The following is a 22,586-nucleotide window of genomic DNA, read 5'->3' on the forward strand; positions in this document are numbered from 1 at the left end:
CTTAATTAGTTACTTAATTATGACCCTAAAGCCCAAAAGCAGTGATGCTGGCAATGTGGATGTGTCAAAAAGAAGCTGTCAAATGCTTCCATTAAGTAAAAAGGTAAAGGTTCTCAACTTAAAAAAATAAATAAATTGTCTGTTGAGGTTACTAAGATCTACAGCAAGAACAAAATTTCAAATGAAATTCATGCTACTTTCACTGTCAAATCTAAAACTGCAAAAGTTCTGTCCACAGTGTGTCGGGAGATGACACATAGGAGTGAGGATTTATCCTTAGCCTTGAGCAATGGAGGTGTGAGACTGGCTTCAGCAGCAGACAAGATAGGTGGACCTCACCTCTGCTCAGCAGGGGAATGAAGCTCTAGGAGTGGGCACTCACCCAATGGGACTGGGCTACACCCCTCTGAAACTCAATCCCTTCCCTCATTTGAGTGGAACTTTCTCAAGTGTCTTCCCCTTAATAAACAAAGTCTCAGGCATGCTTTCTCTCTCTTTCCAAGAACCTTTAAGGTTGAGAGGCCTCCCTGATTCCTGCAAGCAAAAGGTATTTCTGTGTGCTGCATGCTTCTTTTGCCATTTTCTTAGTTATTGATGTAGCCAGCTTTTGTGAATCCAGCTCATGTCACCAGCCCAGCTAGCTGGCAATAAATGGAGGCCCCACTGGGATTATATTTAAGGTAGTTGATAATATATATATGGTTAAAGTGTAGCTCTCTCTATATAAGAAAGCACGCTTTTCAGGGCTTACTGTCGAATTAATGTGGATTTTTTGTTTTTTGAAATATTTTAGATAAGAAAATTTGGATTTACATACTAGAGATTAATGTTTAGAGAGAATGAAGAGCGAGAGGAAAAATTGTTTTATTGTGGAATATTAAAATTCCAAAAATCTATGCTTCTAGAGAAATAAAGTATTTAAATTATTTTTATTTGATTATTACTTTCTAGAATTATTCAGGCAATTTAAATTGGGCTAATAAATCTACCGAGCCTCTTACTGCAGCCTTACCGAATACTAAAATTGAGTGAGCTGTACCCAGTTGCTACTCATGCAGATGTAAGGCTTTGGCTGCTCTTCCCTAGGGGGTCTTTAACTTATCCTTGCAGACCCACTGCCAGCAATACTTTTACTCCTTAGATAACCTAGTCTGGCCCACCGATTATTACGGGGATCTCTGGCCCATGTGCAGGAGACATTGGCACCAGCTTCTGTTGCTGGAGCCTGCTTTTCAGTTGAAAGATTTCTGAGACACTGGCAGGAGGCACTGCAAGGGGAAGATGCAGGGAAACGGTCCATTGACTGAGAAAGTGCTAAGGTCAACACAAGTCACAGAGATCTGCTCAAAGGATCCTGCCCATGCAGAACAATATGGCAGCACCAGGGGAGGCTCATTTGGCACTGTGGCTTTCTGCCACGTTCGGGGGATGCTGGCCGCTGGCTGGGACTCACAGGGACACAAGCCTGGCTGCTCCCGCCTGCACAGGGCGCCTGAGGGAACAGCGATCCACAGAGGCAAGGGCACGTAGCTGCCACAGGAACATCCACAACCCAAGGGAAAATGGCGGAGTGCCCACAGAAGGTCAAGGGGATTTGAAGTGGTGAAATGCAGACAAACAGGCCCAGTGCCAGGAACCAGGCACAGGGCACAACAGCGGGCAACGAGACAGGCACGGCGCAGCCAGCCAAAGGGTCCTTTGTTGGTCCAGATGCCAAAGTGATCTGCTCCGCTACACACTAACCATGGTAACCCATCGCGGGAGCACCGAGTGGACTGCACAGAGCCACAAACACACTCTGCCGGGTGCTGCGAAGCTTCAACCAAGGACTGTCATGGTCAGAACAGACAACACACAGAGTAAACATCCTACAATTTCAAGCAAAACTGGGTTATAGAGAACCCGGAAGAATCCCCCAACCAAGTGCCCTGGACAACATGGCGAATAAATCCCACCTCCCACACTTTTTTTTTTTTTTTTTAAGAGCGAGAGAGACAGAGAGAGAGAGAATTTTAATATTTATTTTTTTTAGCTTTCGGGGGACACAACATTTTTGTTTGTATGTGGTACTGAGGATTGAACCCGGGCTGCACACATGCCACGCGAGCGTGCTACCACTTGAGCCACATCCCCAGCCCACCTCCCACACTTTTATGGGCTACCCTTTAGTCCTCACTACCACCACTCAAACAGAGCTTCCAGCCCCACTGCCCAATCACTAACCTATACTTTCTGTCTCCCACAGGCTGACAACTGGAGTTAGGAAAGCTGTGCCCTGCTGTCAGAAAATTTCTTTTTATGATTTTTAATATGTTCCCTTTAACAAAAATATTTATTTTCAGACAAAATCTAATTCAGCAAACTCCTCCACTGTAGCTCTTAGCCTGACTTGTTCTCAAAGCTAAATAACCTGGTTTTTTACCTGACAGGTTCCCCTAGGAATTTTCTATGGCTACATTATTAAGGAAAAATTGCAAAGATAACATTACATTAATGAGATACTATGCATATGCTTATAGCTTAATTTCATTTTTAAAAGTTATGGGGTGCATTTGCTTGTCATGAGGACAGAAAGCCAGCAATCTGAGATCTTTTCTCATAGTGTTCCCATGACGACCAAAGAATCCTTATTCTTTTCATTTCTACTACGTAAATATGAAAAATACAAAAATGTATGCATAAGAATCTTATTTTAACTGCATTACATGACATCACCTAGATATAAGGGTGCACTCCTAGTTAAAAGTAAATCAAAATGGATCCAAATACTTTTAAGAACCACAGGGTTTCATAAGGTTTATGATTACATAATTCTAAGCTATACTTTTATTCTTAATTCATATTTTCCCAGTTACATAAATAATCTATAGTCTTTAATTCAGAGGATAATTAATATATGTCTATTTGCTTCCACTCATTTTCCCTCAACAGGAATCACATAATTTATATTTTTATACATGCATTTATCTCATGCTCTGCTTTTTAGAGATATTTAAGATAAATGTAATTTACTATAAAATATTTATTCCAAGAAATACTCATTAAATTATAAAGTTGACATATAACCATCAAGTAATCTCTAATTCCTAAATTATTGTTCAGGTTTTTATAAAATGATAGATATAATTCTGTAAACAGAGATATCCAAAAGGCCTTGGCTACATTTCATTTGAAGTAACTCTTCTTAATAAAACAATTGTTTAGATTCCAAGATTTACAGGAATTATTACAGAATATAACCAAGGAAGAATTCTAGTAGGAGAAAGAAATACTTCTGTATAGAGAATAAGGAATTGGAAGAGTCTTAAGAGGAAGAAAGAAATCATCTCTGGGTGAAAAAAAAAAAAAAGGTCTTTATATATTCTAAATTTTAATGATGGAAGGATTTTCCTGAATAAAGAATTTTTTTTTCCCAGATTGAATCAGGAAGATATACACAATTTAAACAGACCAATATCAAGTGATGAAATAGAAGATGCCATCAGAAGCCTACCAACCAAAAAGCCCAGGATGGAATGCATACATAGCCAAGTTCTACAAACTTTTAAAGAAGAATTAATACCAATTTATTTCTGGAAATAGAAAAAGAGGCAGCACTTCCAAACTCATTCTATGAGGCCAATATCACCCTGATTCCAAAACCAGGCAAAGACACATCAAAGAAAGAAAACTTTAGACCAATATCTCTAATGAACATAGATAAAAAAAAAATTCTCAATAAAATTCTGGCAAATCAAATACAAAAACATATCAAAAAGATCATGCACCATGATCAATTGGGATTTATCCTAGGGATGCAAGGTTGGTTCAACATAAGGAAATCAATAAATGTAACTCATCACATCAATAGACTCAAAGATAAGAATCATATGATCATCTCAATAGATGCAGAAAAAGCATTTGACAAAATACAGCACCCCTTCATGTTCAAAGCACTAGAAAAACAAGGGATAACAGGAACATATTTCAACATCATCAAGGCTATCTATGCTAAGCCCCAGGCCAACATCATTCTAAATGGAGAAAAATTGAAGGCATTCTCTCTAAAAACTGGAACAAGACAGGGATGCTCTCTTTTACCACTCCTATTTAATATAGTTCTTGAAACACTGCCAGAGCAATTAGACAGACGAAAGAAATTGAAGAGATAAGTACAGGAAAAGAACTTAAATTAGCACTATTTGCTGACAATATGATTCTATACCTAGAAGACTCACAAGGCTCCACCAGAAAACTTCTAGAACTAATAAATGAATTCAGCAAAGTAGCAGGATATAAAATCAACACCCATAAATGAATTTCTGCATATCATGACAAATCCTATGAGAGGAAAATGAGAAAAACTACGCCGTTTACAGTAGCCTCAAAAAAAGAAATAAATAAAATACTTGAGAATCAATGAAAGAGGTGAAAGACCTATACAATGAAAACTACAGAACCCTAAAGAAAGAAATCAAAGAATATCTTGGAAGATGGAACGATCTACTTTGATCTTGGATAGAACTAATATTATCAAAATGACCATACTACCGAAAGCACTATACAGATTTATGCAATTCTGATCAAAATCCCAATGGCATTTCTAATAGAAATAGAAAAAGCAATCATGAAATTCATCTGGAAAAATAAGAAACCCAGAATAGCTAAAGCAATCCTTAGCAGGAAGAGTGAATGAAGCAGGTGGCATCACTATACCAGACCTTAAACTATACTACAAAGCAATAGTTAACAAAAACAGCATGGTATTGGCACCAAAACAGACTAGTAGACCAATAGTACAGAATAGAGGACACAGAGACTAACCCACAAAATTACAATTATCTTATATTAGACAAAGGTGCCAAAAACATGCATTGGAGAAAAGATAGCATCTTCATCAAATGATGCTGGGAAAACTGGAAATCCATATGCAACAAAATGAAACTAAACCCTATCTTTCACCATGCACAAAACTCAACTCAAAGTGGATCAAGAACCTAGGAATTAAACCAGAGACCATGCATCTAACAGAAGAAAAAGTAGGCCCTAATCTTCATCATGTGGGATTAGGCCTCAACTTCCTTAATAAGACTCCTATAGTGCAAGAAGTAAAACCAAGAATCAATAAATGAAATGGACTCAAACTAAAATGTTTCTTCTCAGCAAAAGAAACAATCTGTGAGGTGAAGGGAGTGCCTACATCTTGGGAGCAAATTTTTGCCCCTTACATATCAGCTACAGCATTAATCTCTAGGGTGTATAAAGAACTCTAAAAGCTAGGCACCAAAAAAAAACAAATAAACAAAACACCAATCAATAAATGGGCCAAGGACATGAACAGATATTTCTCAGAAGAGGATATACAATCAATCAACAAATATATGAAAAATTGTTCATCATCTGTAGCAATTAGAGAAATGCAAGTCAAAACTACTCTAAGATAGCATCTCAATTCAGTCAGAATGGCAGCTATTATGAAGACAAACAACAATAAGTGTTGGCGAGGATGGATTAAAAAATGTGGCATATATACGCAATGAAATATTTCTCAGCAATAAAAGAGAATAAAATCATGGCATTTGCAGGTAAATGGATGGCACTGGAGAAGATAATGCTAAGTGAAGTTAGACAATTCCTCCTCACCCCCCACCCAACCCCCCCAAAAAATGCTGAATTTTTCTCTGATACAAGGTTACTGACTCATAGTTGGGTAGGGAGGGAGAGTATAGGAGGAACTGACAAACTCTAGATAGGGCAGAGGGGTGGGAGAGGAAAGGAGGGGGCAGGAGGTTAGCAATGATGGTGGAATGTGATGGATATCATTATCCAAGTAATAGGTATGAAGACATGAATCGGTGTGAACATATTTAATATACAGATATAAAAAATTGTGCTCTATATGTGTAATACGAATTGTAAGGCATTCCGCTGTCGTGTATTTGGAAACTTCTCTTTAAAGACTACATTTGATTTGAAAACATCATAATTATGATAATTACTGCTAATTCTTACATATTACTTCTGTTTGTTAAATATATAAGTTTCTAAAATATCTATGAGATTTAAGAGAACATTTTATTAAAACTGGTGTTCTCCAAATTAAGGCTATCTATTAATTTTGAGCAACAGAAGCTACAAATTTTATTGGGAATTCATTTTATCATATAGGGTTCTCTGACTGAACCTATTATCCACGAGATATATTATCAGACTTATATGCAGCTCCCTTCACTGGGAAGTAGCCTTAATCATATTTTTTAAAGACAACTGAGAGACACTGACCCATTTAAAGGATAATATTATGAAATATAAAGATATTTTGAAACCTCTCAGGAAGGGATTAAAGGTTATTTTTTTAAGAGAGAGAGAGAGAGAGAGAGAGAGAGAGAGAGAGAGAGAATTTTTAATATTTATTTTTTAGTTCTCGGCGGACACAACATCTTTGTTGGTATGTGGTGCTGAGGATCGAACCCGGGCCGCACGCATGCCAGTCGAATGCGCTACCGCTTGAGCCACATCCCCAGCCCCAATTAAAGGTTATTTTAATTCATCTATTTTACATGTAACATCAAAATGAATTACAATGATCAAAAGAGGTGTCTTATTTTCATATATTGTAGGTCTGGCCTTAATCACTACCATGAGAGAAGGCCTTAAACAAAAGAAACCTCTGTAGCTTAATACAGATAAGAGCAAATTCAGAGAGATTTTCAAGAGATCCCAATACATATATATTGTAATATTTCAGAACTTATGCCAGATGTCTGACCCCACCTAGATATTATGCTATCACTTAGCTAAAATTTAAAATAGAAGGCCATCCTAAGAACAATTTTTAAAAGATCTATCTTAATCCTGTCCCAAAAACACAGAATAGGGACAAACCTGGTTATTTGGAGCACAGACAATTCCCCAGGGATAAACAGGATCCAACAGGTAAACAGAATGCCTAAAATAATAATAATTATTATTTGATAAAATAATATTATTTTATAATTACATTATATAACAATATATCATATTATATATAATAATAATGATGATGATGATGATGATAATGATTTTAGTAAGCCTTTAGAAAAATCCTACTATCTTTATGGAGAGACTCAAAGAGACAGGACATAGCATTTAAGGGATTGCAGAAACTAACATGGTCCTAGGCACATTAGATGTTACACCATAATTTAAATAGAGATCAAATAAAAGAAAAAACATAAAGACAGAAAAAGACCAAAATACTAGTCTTGATCCCAAAAGAAATAAACTTCCTAAATAAAAACGTTACTCCTCTTTTAAGTTATTAAAAAAAAAGGTTTGACAGCCTCTATAACACTGAAACAGGGTTTACTTTGAGCCCCTTACTTTGAGAAAAATAACTCTAAAAATAGTTACCCCTAAAATATCAGACAGACAGCCATAAAAAAATCAGCTCAACAGCCACTAGTTTACCTCAATATAGAACTTAAATGTGATAAGCCCATTCTTTACTTTAAAAACAAGGTAGTGCCCTACATCACACATTGGTATTTTAAAAATTAGTAAAGACATAAACAATACATAATTATTAGAGCTTATTAAGTTATTAAAAATGTTCATAACTGTTTATACGTAAAGACTGTTTTGACATGAATCCCTCAAAATGTCATTGCTAGCTTAATGCCATATAAAATTCTAAATCAGGTCACTGTCTCAAACAATACTATTGACTTATTTTTGCCCATCAATTTTTGAGGTACTAACTCCACATACATAAGTCAGCATTAAGTTTGATAACAATAATAACAGTTTTTAATGGATTAGCAAATAAAGGGCTATTCATTTTTCTATTTCAGTTTTTGTTGATGGTAAAAACCAAAATATTTTTTCTATGCTTATTAAACATATACATTTTCTATTTTGGAAAGATGTATCTATATATTTCTCATGCCGCTAGTAAAGGACACCATTCTTTTTTTTTTATTGATTGTTCAAAACATTACAGAGCTCATGATATATCATCTTTCATACATTTGACTCAATTGGGTTTTGAACTCCCATTTTTACCCCAAACACAAATTGCAGAATCACATCGGTTACACACTCACATTTTTACATAATGGCATATTAGTGACTGTTGTATTCTGCTACCATTCCTACACCCTACTATCCCCCCTCCCCTCCCATCTTCCCTCTCTGCCTCCTCTGCTGTTGTTCGATTCTCTCCCCTTATTTTTTCCCTCTCCCTTGCCCCTCACAACCTCTTATAATTTTGTGTATCATTGAAGGTCTCCTACCATTTCCATATGCTTTCCCTTCTCTCCCCCCATTCGTCTTTGTTTACTGTTAGTCTTTCCCTCATGCTCTTCCTTCCTGTTCTGTTCTTAGTTGCTCTCTTTATATCAAAGAAGACATTTGGCATTTGTTTTTTAGGGATTGGCTAGCTTCACTTAGCATAATCTGCTCTAATGCCATCCATTTCCCTGCAAATTCTATGATTTTGTCATTTCTTAGTGCTGCATAATACTCCTAGGGACACCATTCTTAAAGTTAAAAACTTTGGCTCTGGCCTCATCCCAAATTAAAGAGAGTCATTTAAGTTAATCTAGAGCTAATTTAACAACACAAATTTTTATATACAATTTGTTATATTCTTCATTTTGGGTAATTCTATTAAAATCAAGTCATAAATTTGGTAAAGATTAAGTTTCTATTTACTATGGTCCCTTTAAATGACTTTTGTCAAGTTTCATAACCAGCTAGAGATAATAAATCTTTTCTTATTATTTAAATACCTGTACTATACTATTCACCTAATGATAGTATAACTTATGCCAAGCCTCTATTTAATTTTAACAAAAAAAATAAGGGAAAACAGGATCCTACATACACATACTAAATCTTACAAATATTTCAAAAATTTTTCTTAAATTGTGATATTAAAAGTCTTACTGATGCTGAACATGATTTAGTAAGTTAAATCAGATTTCAAAAGAGTTTAAACCTGTCATCCTGGAAATGGCTGAAAAACCTGACACAGGAAGGTAAATCTCTAGCTGCAGAGTTTACAGCCATGCAGCTTACGAGCTTGTCAGGTAAGTAAAACTTACGGAGAGACTTCTGTGGACCCATTTCCCAAGTGCACTTTTTAATGTACTTTATGGTGTGGGCTGGAAAATTCATCCATGTGACTAGATTAATTGTACTGACTATAATGGTCAGCTATACCTATATGTTGTTCCCATGATAAAAATGCTGGCTGGCTAAGGGTATTTTTCGGCAGGGAAAGACAGCATATGGGGAACCTAAACCAGCCAATCATGCTGGTCCTTGGAAATTAAAACTATACTGACATATCTGGACAACTGTCAAAATAGAAAGATTACTGAAATAGAATTTTCCTATACAGGCTAGTTATTTACATAAAGTATCCACCAATGTATTATTGCCCTAATCATTCTACAATAAAATTGGCACCTTTCCTAAGTGGATGGATTGTGCAAATGTCTTGCCAGTATAACATAAGGTGTCTAAAAATAGTGGATATATTTTAGACTGGTCTCCTAGAATTGACAAAGACAATTACATGAGGATGCCATGACTCCTAGAGGCTTTAACTTTCAGAGAGATGGCATCCAGAATGTTGTCTGGTGCTTAACTTCTGCCCCCAGCATTTTTGCATTACTGACAAACCTAAGAGTTCCTTTTTTTTTATTGGTTGTTCACAACATTACAAAGCTCTTGGCATATCATATTTCATATATTAGATTGAAGTGGGTTATGAACCCCCAATTTTACCCCAAATGCAGATTGCAGAATCACGTCGGTTACACATCCACAATTTTACATAATGCCCTATTAGTAATTGTTGTATTCTGCTACCTTTCCTATCCCCTACTATCCCCCCTCCCCTCCCCTCCCCTCCCATCTTCTCTCTCTACCCCATCTACTGTAATTCATTTCTCTCTTTGTTTATTTTCCCATTCCCCTCACAACCTCTTATATGTAATTTTGTATAACAATGAGGGTCTCCCTTCATTTCCATGCAATTTCCCTTTTCTCTCCCTTTCCCTCCCATCTCATGTCTCTGTTTAATGTTAATCTTTTCTTCCTGCTCTTCCTCCCTGCTCTGTTCATAGTTGCTCTCATTATATCAAAGAAGACATTTGGTATTTGTTTTTTAGGGATTGGCTAGCTTCACTAAGCATAATCTGCTCTAGTGCCATCCATTTCCCTGAAAATTCTATGATTTTTTTTATCCATTCATCTATTGAAGGGCATCTGGGTTGGTTCCACAGTCTAGCTATTGTGAATTGTGCTGCTATGAACATCGATGTGGCAGTATCCCTGTAGCATGCTCTTTTAAGGTCTTCAGGGAATAGTCCGAGAAGGGCAATAGCAGGGTCAAATGGTGGTTCCATTCCCATATTTCCCAGGAATCTCCAAACTGCTTTCCAAATTGGCCGCACCAATTTGCAGTCCCACCAGCAATGTACAAGTGTACCCTTTTCTCCACATCCTCGCCAGCACTTGTTGTTGTTTGACTTCATAGTGGCTGCCAATCTTACTGGAGTGAGATGGTATCTTAGGGTGGTTTTGATTTGCATTTCTCTGACTGCTAGAGATGGTGAGCATTTTTTCATGTACTTGTTGATTGATTGTATGTCCTCCTCTGAGAAGTGTCTGTTCAGGTCCTTGGCCCATTTGTTGATTGGGTTATTTGTTATCTTATTGTCTAATTTTTTGAATTCTTTGTATACTCTGGATATTAGGGCTCTATCTGAAGTGTGAGGAGTAAAAATTTGTTCCCAGGATGTAGGCTCCCTATTTACCTCTCTTATTGTTTCTCTTGCTGAGAAAAAGATTTTTAGTTTAAGTAAGTCCCATCTGTTGATTCTTGTTATTAACTCTTGTGCTATGGGTGTCCTATTAAGGAATTTGGAGCCCGACCCCACAATATGTAGATCGGAGCCAACTTTTTCTTCTATCAGATGCAGAGTCTCTGATTTGATATCAAGCTCCTTGATCCATTTTGAGTTAACTTTTGTGCATGGCGAGAGAAAGGGATTCAGTTTCATTTTGTTGCATATGGATTTCCAGTTTTCCCAACACCATTTGTTGAAGATGCTTTCCTTCCTCCACTGCATGCTTTTAGCCCCTTTATCAAATATAAGATAGTTGTAACTTTGTGGATTAGTCTCTGTGTCTCTATTCTATACCATTGGTCCACCCGCCTGTTTTGGTACCAGTACCATGCTGTTTTTGTCACTATTGCTCTGTAATATAGTTTGAAATCTGGTATCGCTATACTGCCTGATTCACACTTCCTGTTTAGAATTGCTTTTGCTATTCTGGGTCTTTTATTATTCCATATAAATTTCATGATTGCTTTATCTATTTCTACAAGAAATGCCGTTGGGATTTTGATTGGCATTGCATTAAACCTATAGAGAACTTTTGGTCATATCGCCATTTTGATGATGTTAGTTCTGCCTATCCATGAACAGGGTACATTTTTCCATCTTCTAAGATCTTCTTCTACTTCTCTCTTTAGGGTTCTGTAGATTTCATTGTATAAATCTTTCACCTCTTTTGTTAGGTTGATTCCCAAGTATTTTATTTTTTTGAGGATATTGTGAATGGAGTGTTTTTCCTCATTTCTGTTTCAGAAGTTTTGTCGCTGATATACAGAAATGCCTTTGATTTATGCGTGTTGATTTTATATCCTGCCACTTTGCTGAATTCATTTATTAGTTCTAGTAGTTTCTTTGTAGACCCTTTTGGGTCTTCTAGGTATAAAATCATGTCATCTGCAAATAGTTATAATTTAATTTCTTCTTTTCCTATTTTTATGCCTTTAATTTCTTTCGTCTGTCTAATTGCTCTGGCCAGTGTTTCGAGAACTATATTGAATAGAAGTGGTGATAGAGGGCATCCCTGTCTTGTTCCAGATTTTAGAGGGAATGCCTTCAACTTTTGTCCATTCAGAATGATGCTAGCCTGAGGCTTAGCATAGATAGCTTTTACAATGTTGAGGTAAGTTCCTGTTATCCCTAGTTTTTCTAATGTTTTGAACATAAGGGGATGCTGTACTTTGTCGAATGCTTTCTCTGCGTCTATCGAGATGATCATATGGTTCTTATCTTTAAGTCTATTGATGTGGTGAATAACATTTATTGATTTCTGTATATTGAACCATCCTTGCATCCCAGGGATGAATCCTACTTGATCATGGTGCACAATTTTTTTGATGTGTTTTTGTATTCGATTTGCCAGAATTTTATTGAGGATTTTTGCATCTAGGTTCATTAGAGATATTGGTCTGTAGTTTTCTTTCTTTGAAGTGTCTTTGTCTGGTTTTGGAATCAGGGTGATGTTGGCCTCATAGAATGAATTTGGAAGAGCTCCCTCTTTTTCTATTTCCTGAAATAACTTGAAAAGTATTGGTATTAATTCTTCTTTAAAGGTTTTGTAAAACTCCGCTGTATACCCATCCGGTCCTGGGCTTTTCTTGGTTGGTAGTCTTTTGATGGCTTCTTCAATTTCATCCATTGATATTGGTCTGTTCAAATTGTGTGTATCCTCCTGACTCAGTCTGGGCAAATCATATGACTTAAGAAATTTATCGATGTCTTCACTATCTTCTATTTTGTTGGAATATAGGTTTTCAAAATAATTTCTAATTGTCTTCTGTATTTCTGTAGCATCTGTTGTGATATTGCCTTTTTCATCCCGTATGTTAGTAATTTGAGTTCTCTCTCTTCTCTTCGTTAGCATGGCTAAAGGTTTGTCGATCTTATTTATTTTTTCGAAGAACCAACTTTTAGTTTTGTTAATTTTTTCAATAGTTTCTTTTGTTTCAATTTCATTGATTTCCGCTCTGATTTTAATTATTTCTTGCCTTCTGCTACATTTGCTGTTGTTTTGCTCTTCCTTTTCTAGGGCTTTGAGATGAAGTGTGAGCTCATTTATTTGTTGGTTTTTTCTTTTTTTGAGGAATGACCACCAGGCGATGAATTTTCCTCTTAAAACTGCTTTCATTGTGTCCCATAGATTCCGATATGTTGTGTCTGTATTTTCATTTATCTCTAAGAATTTTTTGATTTCCTCCTTTATGTCTTCTGTAACCCATTGATCATTCAGTAACATATTGTTCATTTTCCATGTGATGTAGGATTTTTCCTTCCTTCTTTTATCATTGATTTCCAGTTTCATTCCATTATGATCAGATAAAATGCAAGGTATTATCTCCACCCCTTTATATTTACTGAGGGTTGCCCTATGGCATAATATATGGTCTATTTTTGAGAAGGATCCATGTGCTGCTGAGAAAAAAGTATAGCCATTTGATGATGGTTGATATATTCTATATATGTCAGTTAAGTCTAGGTTATTGATTGTGATATTGAGTTCTATAGTTTCTTTATTCAACTTTTGTTTGGAGGATCTGTCCAATAGTGAGAGAGGTGTGTTGAAGTCACCCATAATTATTGTGTTGTGGTCTATTTGATTCTTGAACTTGAGGAGAATTTGTTTTATGACTGTCGCAGCACCATTATTTGGTGCATAAATATTGATAATTGTTATGTCTTGTTGGTGAATGGTTCCTTTTAACAGTATATAATGTCCTTCTTTATCCCTTTTGATTAACTTAGTCTTGAAGTCGATTTTATTCCATATGAAGATGGCCACCCCTGCTTGCTTACGAGGACCATGTGCATGGTATATTTTTTCCCATCCTTTCACCTTCAGCCTGTGTATGTCTTTTCCAATCAGATGTGTCTCCTGGAGGCAGCATATTGTTGGATTTGTTTTTTTAATCCATGATACCAGCCTATGTCGCTTTATTGGAGAGTTTCAGCCATTAACATTCAGAGTTACTATTGATATATGGTTTGTACTTCCATCCATGTTTGATTATTTATCCTTTTTAAAAAAAAATTAGTTTGTTTCTCCATGATTATCTTTCCCCTCGCCCTCTGTCTTTACCGAGGCACTGCCTACTGATGGTTTTGGTTCCTAAGAGTTCCTTAAATGTGAGAATTAAGAGAAAGGATGATAAATATCCTGTAGACTATAAAAAATGCAACTTATCTAATTGTATCATTAGGTATTATAGAGGAAAAGGACACTGATCTTTCATCAACCTTCCTATGTCCTACTGCCAGCTAACATTTCAGAACCATGGTATGCTGAATTTAATGTTCAGCCTTCGAAACAGGTGTATGCCAATTAAACAGACCTAGGCAAGCTCTTGATTTCATGATCCTTAAAGTGACTACTTTAAATTTATTCATTGTTTCTACAATTATAGCCTTTGTGGCTATAATTTAAACTTACAACATGTAAATATTCCTAATAATTTGGCTTATATTACTTCCCAGATCCTCCATAGTCAGATGAATATTGATGGAAGGACTGGAACTAAGTTGAATGCTCCAGAAGCCACTGTAATAAATAATACAAATGAGATCTCTGCTCTATGGTTTAAGGAAAGGCTTGAATGCCATGCTAATTATAAATATGTCTGTGTTACTATGGCCAAATACAATGCTTCCCAATAAAATTGGGAAAAGATTAAAAATCTTGTAGTGAGTGTTTGTTAGAGTAATAATAATAACCTGGATCTTTTGAAGTTAATTGAATGACTTTAATCCTAAAAATATGTTGAAACATTCTATATGGTATGTTATTGAAATGATATGTTTTCTACTAATTCTTTTTATGTCACAATAGGAGGTCATGACATCCTCGGACAAAGAATCCAGTGACTGGGAGTCATAACCCTTCAGTGTATTTACATAATACATAAAAAATGGGGTATATGTGGGGAGTTGTCACATAGGAATGAACATGTACCCTTATCCTTAAGCGATGGAGATGTGGGACTGTCTTCCACTGCGCACTAAAGCAGGTGGCCTTCACCTCTGCTCAGCAGGGAAATGAAGCTCCGAGAGTGGGCAATCACCCAATGGCACTGGGCTACACCCCCCTGAAACCCAATGCCTTCCATCATTTGGGTGGAACTTTCACAAGTGTCTTCCTCTCAATAAATACAGTCTCAGGCATGCTCTCTCTCTTTCCAATGGGCCCTAAAGGTTGAGAGCTGTCCCTGATTCCTGCAAGCAAAAGGTATTTCTGTGTGTTACGTTTTTTTTTTTTTTTTTGCCATTTTCTTAGTTACTGATGTAGCCAGCTTATGTGAGTCCAGCTTAGGTCGCCAGCCTGGCTAGCTGGTGATAAAAGTGCATGATAAGTGCTTTTTAAAGAAAAGGCATTAAATTTGGGGCAGAAGACATAAACACAGTATCTTCTGATTGACTGAAGTGTGTTGCACAACACATGAGAGGATCTCGTGATGTGAGTAATAACAAGCCATTTACTGTAAGTAAGGAATGGTTATATAGACTCAGGAATAGTCCTGGTCTGAAAAATATAAAAACTACAGGAGAGATCCACCTGTGGAGTTGCAGCTGCATTTCTAACAGAGTTGACGCAGTTGATTAATAAAACAAGATATATCATCTGAAGCAAGTATTCAACTGTGATTAAATCAGGCTTTTCTGATAGAAGATGCCCATCAGGATCTATATTCATAAAAGTGCTAAAGAAGCACCAGGGCATAAAAATATGGAAGAACAGATTAACCCTAGTACTATGTGACAATACTGCAAGGCATATGATAAAATATCTCACCGATTACAAAGAACCATATACTCTCAAAAATAAAAAAAATATATTATATTACATAAAATAATTATAATAGTAATTATTCCATTTTATTATAGCTATTATTGTTCATCTCTTTCTGTGCCTAATTTATAAATTAAACTTTCTTATAGATAATGTATAGGAAAAAACATAGTATCTATAGGGTTTGGTACTATCTGCAGTTTCAACATCCATTGGAGGTCTTGGAACATGTTCCTGATGGATAAAAGGGGAACACTGTAGTAACTTTACTGTGGAGAACTCTGGCAGAGACCATGTTAAGCAAGTGAATAAAGTTAACACCACCAGCAATAAGTCATGTTGATGTAATTTACTCTCTGATATGAAGTGACATAATCATGAGAAAACATAAGACAAAATCAAATTGAGTCCCGTTCTACAAAAGACATGACCACTACTCTTCAAAAGTATAAAGCCTGAAAAGACAAGGAAAACTGCAGCATCAACAGCAACAAACTCCACAAATGGGAGTAGACTGAAGAGATATGGCCACCGAATGCAAGTGGTGTCATGAATTGATCCTGAAATAAAAAACGCATCAAAGAAAAACTGGGAAAAACCAGAATGAAAGCTTGTAGTTTTGTTATCATTACTCTATCAATGTTAACTTCTTAATTTTGATAAATAATCCATGGCTATGTAGGATATTAATGATAATCATTATTTTCTATTTTGTTATTTGTTGCTGTTCTATAGAAAAGCAATTGTCTTTCCTATGTTGAGTCTGTATTTTAAAGAATCTTGCTAAATTCATTAACTCTAATAATTTAGTTGTAGTGTTCTGACAGTTACCCACATGGACAATTATATCAATGCCAATAATGATGTATTTTTTTCCCTTCTTTCCATTACTGTACCTTTTCTCTTAGGCTCCTCTCTGCCTCCCTTTTACTTACTCTGCTGGCTGGGCTTTCTAGCACAATTTGAATAAAATGATTAGATCAGGATTTTATGTCTTTTAAGAGTTAAAATTATATCTGTTGATGCCCAGAACTAATTTTAATTGTATCAGAATAATCAAGGGAAAATAACTTGGTTTTGCTCTTTAGCATTTTTATCATAGAGAAAGCAATACCATTTTATTTCAGTTTTAAATTCTGAAATGTTTATATAGAAAACATAAAAGAACATATAATCAAAAAAAGTAAGTACCATGACAAAAAAGAAATGCAATATGGTATTGTATCACTAAAATAAAATAAAAGCTGTGGCATTAACTATCCAGACATCACTTTTCCTTGTTATAGTGTGGGGGCTGTAATTGGGAAACATTTACCCTGCCAGAGTTTACATTTCCAGGTCTTCGTCCCTTGTACCAGATGTAGCTTTTGAATAGTACTCTCCAGAAAAATATCAGTGGAAGTGACTAAGTGTCAACTTCTGAATTGCAGTTTTTCATGTTCATTCGTTTGAGTTCTTTAGCAACTCAAAGGCCCAGATTAAGGACGGTTACCTATTGATCACAAATGCCTTCGGTCCCTTATTTCATTAGCGGTAAACACACTTAAATTGGGTTTAAGCTATTAATACATTTTGGGATCTATTTATTATAGCAGTTAGCTTTCCCAAATTAATAAAAAAATAAACAAACAACTACAATATATTTAAGGAAGGCACAGATGAAAAGCTCTAAAGTAAATAGTAATTGCTTAGTACCTAGAAATGAAGAAACCGAGTAAAATGTAGTAAGGTAGTTATGCCATACAGTCACAAAGCACTTAATAAAAAGACTGCTTGCCAAACATTTAATAAAAAGACTGCTTGCCAAACTAATAATCCTTGGTGACAGAAGTGAAAAAGTAGTTGCCTCCAGAGGTATAAAGCGGGGAATTAACTGGAAAGGGTCATCCATCTGGATTGATGGAAATGTTCTGAATCTTATTTTGGGTAATGGTTACAGTTGTCAAAACTCATTGAACTGAGCACTTAAAAGCTATGCACGTATTGCCTGTAAATTTCAGTCAGCTCTTGTGTTTTTGTGCTTCGAATCTTTGGGTTTAAATAACTGTGGATTCAAACTATTTGAAAAAAAAAATGTGTATATACTGAACATGTACAGACTCTGTCTTGTTATTCATAAACAATATATTTTAAATAATCTAGAGATGATTTAAAGTACACAGGAAGATGTGTGAAAGTTATATGTGAATACTATACCATTTTACATAAGTGACTTGAATATCTGTGGATTTTGGTATCTTGGGGGTGAGGTGTCTTGATTGACTCCTAGGGATGACTAAATACCTCCATTTTTACAAATGCAATTGTCTACCAAACTCATGCCTATAGAGAAAAGAAATGGAAAACAGAATGTTTGAATTACAAAGTACTATTTGCTATCTTTATCAAAGATTTATAATAAAGAAATGTGAAGAGACAAGCATTAAAAGATTTAAGAGTAGCAATGAAAGGAAATTGAGAATCTAGAAATTGAGGGACTCTCAGAGGTAGAAAAGTTGACTGCTTCTGGATTTCACACATTGAAAAAGAAGACTTAAAAAAAAAACTTTGAACAAAAATGGTTCCTTATGCTTTCTCTAGTAAACAGAGGAATTTAACTTTGCTGCAGATTAGGTTAAGTATGTTAACTTCAGATAAAACATATTTCAAATGGTCCAATAAGAACCCCCAGTAGGTTGAGAAAGAGACAGAAAAGTAAGAAAGCAAAGGAACAAATAAAGCTTGGAGTTTTGTTTGTTTGTTTTTGTTTTTGTTTTTGTTTTTTTTTTTTTTTTTTTTTTGGTGTGCTATTGCCTAGAGTAATTATACAATTCACTGTCCAAACTGGGAAAGCTTTTAGAGTAAGAAAAGGGCATTATTACTTAACCTGCCAAGACAAGGGACATAAACTAAGACTGTCCCTGCCAGTTTGGAACATGTAGTCACTCTTACTAGCACATGGAATTTACTGCAGTAAGACAGATAAAAAACAGCTAAGTTTGGGTGAATAACATGGCCAAAGGCCCCACAAATGCTGCATTATATATAAGCCTTTGAGAGACTCTTAAAATAATGTTTAAGTGCATGGACAAAAAATAGCAAATAAAGGACATATTTCCCAATGCCCACATAAGTGTGACTGTAGGTGAAAAAATGGTCAAGGAAGAATCTTCCAGAAGGCAGAATCAGGTCCTAGAGAAAAATAAACACAGAAGTTCCTGGTGGGGAGCAGGATCAGAGTCTAATCAAGGGACATCCCCCACCCCAGCCAAAGAGTCTTAAAAATGCTTCCTGCTATCCATGCTTTCTGTCATTGTCAGTATTCCTAATCCCAGAAGTTCCTTCAGCTTTAGAGGATTAAACACAAACTTGTAATTTGCTAACTGAGCCTAATGCAATAAATTATGGATACTGCACATAAATTGAAGGTAGTAAAAATAAACCCAAGAAGTCTTTTATAAAAATCACTGAACTGATGATGGCCAGGAGGCCCTGATTCTCATCTGACCCTCACTATTAGCTTGTGACCCTGGATAAATTGTGACTTCTCAGGACTTGAGTTCTTTCATTTGTAAAATGAATAACAGGGATGCCTTCCAATTCTATAATTCTAATTTAAAATTCTTGACCTCACTAAGCCAAAAGAAAACCACAAAAATCCTCTGAAAAATAGAGAATTCATATGGATTAGTTGATCTGGTTTTTCAGCAAAAGCAATGCAGCACAATTTTTTTAAAAAGTTATATTGGCAAATAAAATTTTGGTGCAGTTTCATTTTTAATTTTTCACATTATTTTGGTCTCATTATACTAAAACAAAGAATAAAATAAAACTTCCTGTTTTAAGTAGGGAAAGACATTTGCCTTCCATTTCATTAAGCTTTAGAAACCAATTCAAAAGGCGGCAACCTGACCCTGCTTCAGAATTTCAACATTTTATTAGTTACATAGACAAGAATAGTATTTACTGAATCTTAAAAATAGTATTTTTAAAGTAATGTAAAGTAATTTAAAGAACATGTATGCTAAATTTCAAATTTTGATGCCTCCTCAATTTTTAGAAGAAAACAACCTTCACAACTCTTTCTTCATCACTGGTGAAAGGTATGACAAAAGCTAACAGTCTATATTAATACTTTGTTGTTCAAATTATCCAGCTTTATACATGTTGAAAAATAAAGACCAATCATTTTAAGAGAATACAACCCAAACTTTGTCACTTCAAATCATCCTATGTGAGGACAAGGAAAAAATGACATTTTGCAAATCCTGCCTTCATTCTAAGGTTTCCATTTGAGTATTGATAGTAAGCTGTTGTTTGTGACATTTCTTTTTTCTTGTTCTCTATCAGCAGAGCAGACTTTCCCTTAACCCTACTGTCCACTGTCACTGTCTATAGATTCTCATACTTTCAACTTTTCCAGAGAAGAAAGCTTCCAATTCCCAAGATATGGGGAAGACAGTTTTTTTTTTTTTTTTTTTTTCCTGGCTGGAGTGAGGTGAGGACATAAGAGTCCAACCAGTCCTGAGACAGACTTTCAGCTGATGATATGCTTTTAACACCAAGCCTCAACTCCTTCTCTAGTCTCCTGATAACACTGCCATTGTCTCTGTAGTGATTAGAATTTCACATTCCTTTGTTATACCCAGTCATAGCATCAAATCTTTCTGTCTTCAAAGCTTATGCATCAGAGTTATTGAAGTCATTCACCTCTCATCAAATAAAGAGCTGGAATTTTTGCATCTATACCCTTTGTTTTTATATAAATTTCTTTTGTAGAAGGCAGCAGAAAGTTGTTTCACTGCCATTGTAAAGCCAAAAATTACTGTGTGAATTATTTCACATACCATTTTTAATGATTTGAAGTCATGTCCATCTTGGTCTACTGAGAACACATTCTCACCTCCCTTTTCCTATTTCCCTTGGAGAAAGCCTCTCCCACTCCATGAGATCCCAGTGAGGCTTAGAGTCACTGGTCAGTGTCCCTCTCCTATAGCAGACCAGGCTGGCCCACCAGTATATACCACTCCTAGGTCACACTGATTTTTCAAATGGCCACACAAGTGGTCAAACAAAGTCAATGCACATCTTCTTTGAGGCAGAGAGGTGGATATTTGGCCTGACAAGTTCTCTTTTGGTTGGAATTATTAAACTGGAAGAATGACAATCTTAAGTTGCTAGTGATCAGCCTACTGGCCATATGCCTCTGAAGAATGACAAATAAAGAAATCAGCCAAACTGAAAGAAGAATCCAGATGAGATCATTTGAGTTCCTGGCTATAACCATGCCTAAAGTCAGATGCACTTCTGGAAATCACAATTACATAAACAATTAAGTTCCCTTTATTTTCATAAGCTGGTTTAAGCTGGCTTCCTTTCAGTGATGAAGGAGTCCTGATGGATACATCATTGAATCTAAATGTTCCAATTATTGATACTCAAACTACAAAATTCTACTCATTTACCAAAAATTAAATAGCTTAATTTCTTTTATTCAAATAAAATCACAAATCAAGAATTAACATACACATATATGTCCCTTCCACCATTTAGGTAAGATACTTTGACTTTATTTGATATTTGCATGTTTCTAAGGTAGCACTATCTTTGAGAATGAGATATATATGTTCTGCAGTACTACAAATCCAACAGCCAATCACCTACACAAAAGCTTCCTTCCTGGTAGGTACTTCAAACATTCTAGCAGTTGCTTTAAATTTTTTTCAGTGCTCTCATCTCAGTTTTTAATAAAGTTCAAGTTTGATTTTCTTACATCAAGTCTATGTCAAAGAATAAAAGAATACACCTCAAAATAAAAGTATTATTTAAATTTAAAAAAAAAATTATTCAACCTCAATCTCTGAGCCAAAATTAGACATCAGAATTACTTAAACCTAAAGATTTTGGGGAAGCAGGTAGAGGGTAAGATCATGCTTCCAAAGAGACAAGTAGGAATGCTTAGATATTGGTTCCATAGGCATTCTCCCTAGAGGAACTGCCTCATTATTATCTACAGGCCATTTGTGCTCACCAACCCAATAGTCAGCGTCTATACTTCTGGGTTTAAAGTTCTCTCTTGGGACTTCAGTCAGCTTCAAGTGCACACAGGGGCCAGGCAGGTAATCTAAAAGAGGAAGCAGGCATTAATATTTAATATTTTCGACATATTGCAATAATTTGCATTAAAAATAACATTTTATTAAAATTCCAACCTCTCTCTCTGGTTCTAAGTTTTGCTTCCATGCACTATTTATACCTACTACCTTTAGTGTATTCATATTTTCTTTCATTAGGCTATCCTTTTTTTTATTAGTTGCACATGAAAATACATTGATCTTGACATATCATACCTAATAATAGCTTTTTTTGTGCACTGATACTCTATGTACACATTTATGTATGAATAAGTTAATAATAATGACAAAAATTTGGTTTACTGAGCATATAGTATGTGCCAGGCACTCTTCTAAGTGCTTTATATAAATATTAACTTATTTTGTCTTCAGTGTAAACCTATGAATCAGGTGCCATTATCCCCATTTTACAGATGAAGACATTGAGGCTCTGAGAAATCAACTTGTCTAAAACCACAAAGCAAGTAAGTTGTAAATTTGAATGTGGGCACTCTGATTAAAGGATCCCTGCTCTTAATTTTTCCTCTTTCCACAAAGACATATGTCATCTATTATGGGTTAAATTATGTCCCCATAAATGACATGAAGTACTAACCCTGGTACCTGTGAATGTGACCTCATTTGAAAGCAGTCTTTGCAAATGAAATCTAATCAAGATGGGATCATACCAGATTAGGCTGGGTCCTAATACAATTTGTCTGGTATCCTTCTAAGGAGAAAATCTGGACACTGCCAGACAGAATGGAAGACAATCATGAGAAGACAGGATCAGAGACTGGATTTATGCTGCCATATAGTAAGAAATGCCCGAGGCTTCCGGAAACT

General features: G+C 35.6%; 1 protein-coding gene across 34 annotated transcripts in view; it reads right to left on the reverse strand.

The window, feature by feature from the left end:
* The window catches only part of ZNF438 (zinc finger protein 438), a 183,599-nt gene that overhangs the window by 77,312 nt on the left and 83,701 nt on the right, over positions 1–22,586 (reverse strand). For 19 of the 34 annotated variants that reach the window (XM_081298823.1, XM_081298812.1, XM_081298822.1 and 16 more), the window contains one exon: positions 21,659–21,751. The exons of 5 other annotated variants lie outside the window; for them this stretch is intronic. The gene's annotated coding sequence lies outside the window, so the exon portion shown is untranslated. Of the gene's footprint in view, positions 1–6,864; positions 6,929–21,658; positions 21,752–22,586 lie in introns of all 34 variants that reach the window. 10 more of the 34 variants (XM_081298808.1, XM_081298805.1, XM_081298814.1 and 7 more) reach the window with 3 other exon arrangements.

The sequence above is a fragment of the Spermophilus citellus genome (genome assembly GCF_964194105.1).
Source record: "Spermophilus citellus genome assembly, chromosome: 6".
In the NCBI taxonomy this organism is placed as follows: Eukaryota; Metazoa; Chordata; class Mammalia; order Rodentia; family Sciuridae; genus Spermophilus; species Spermophilus citellus.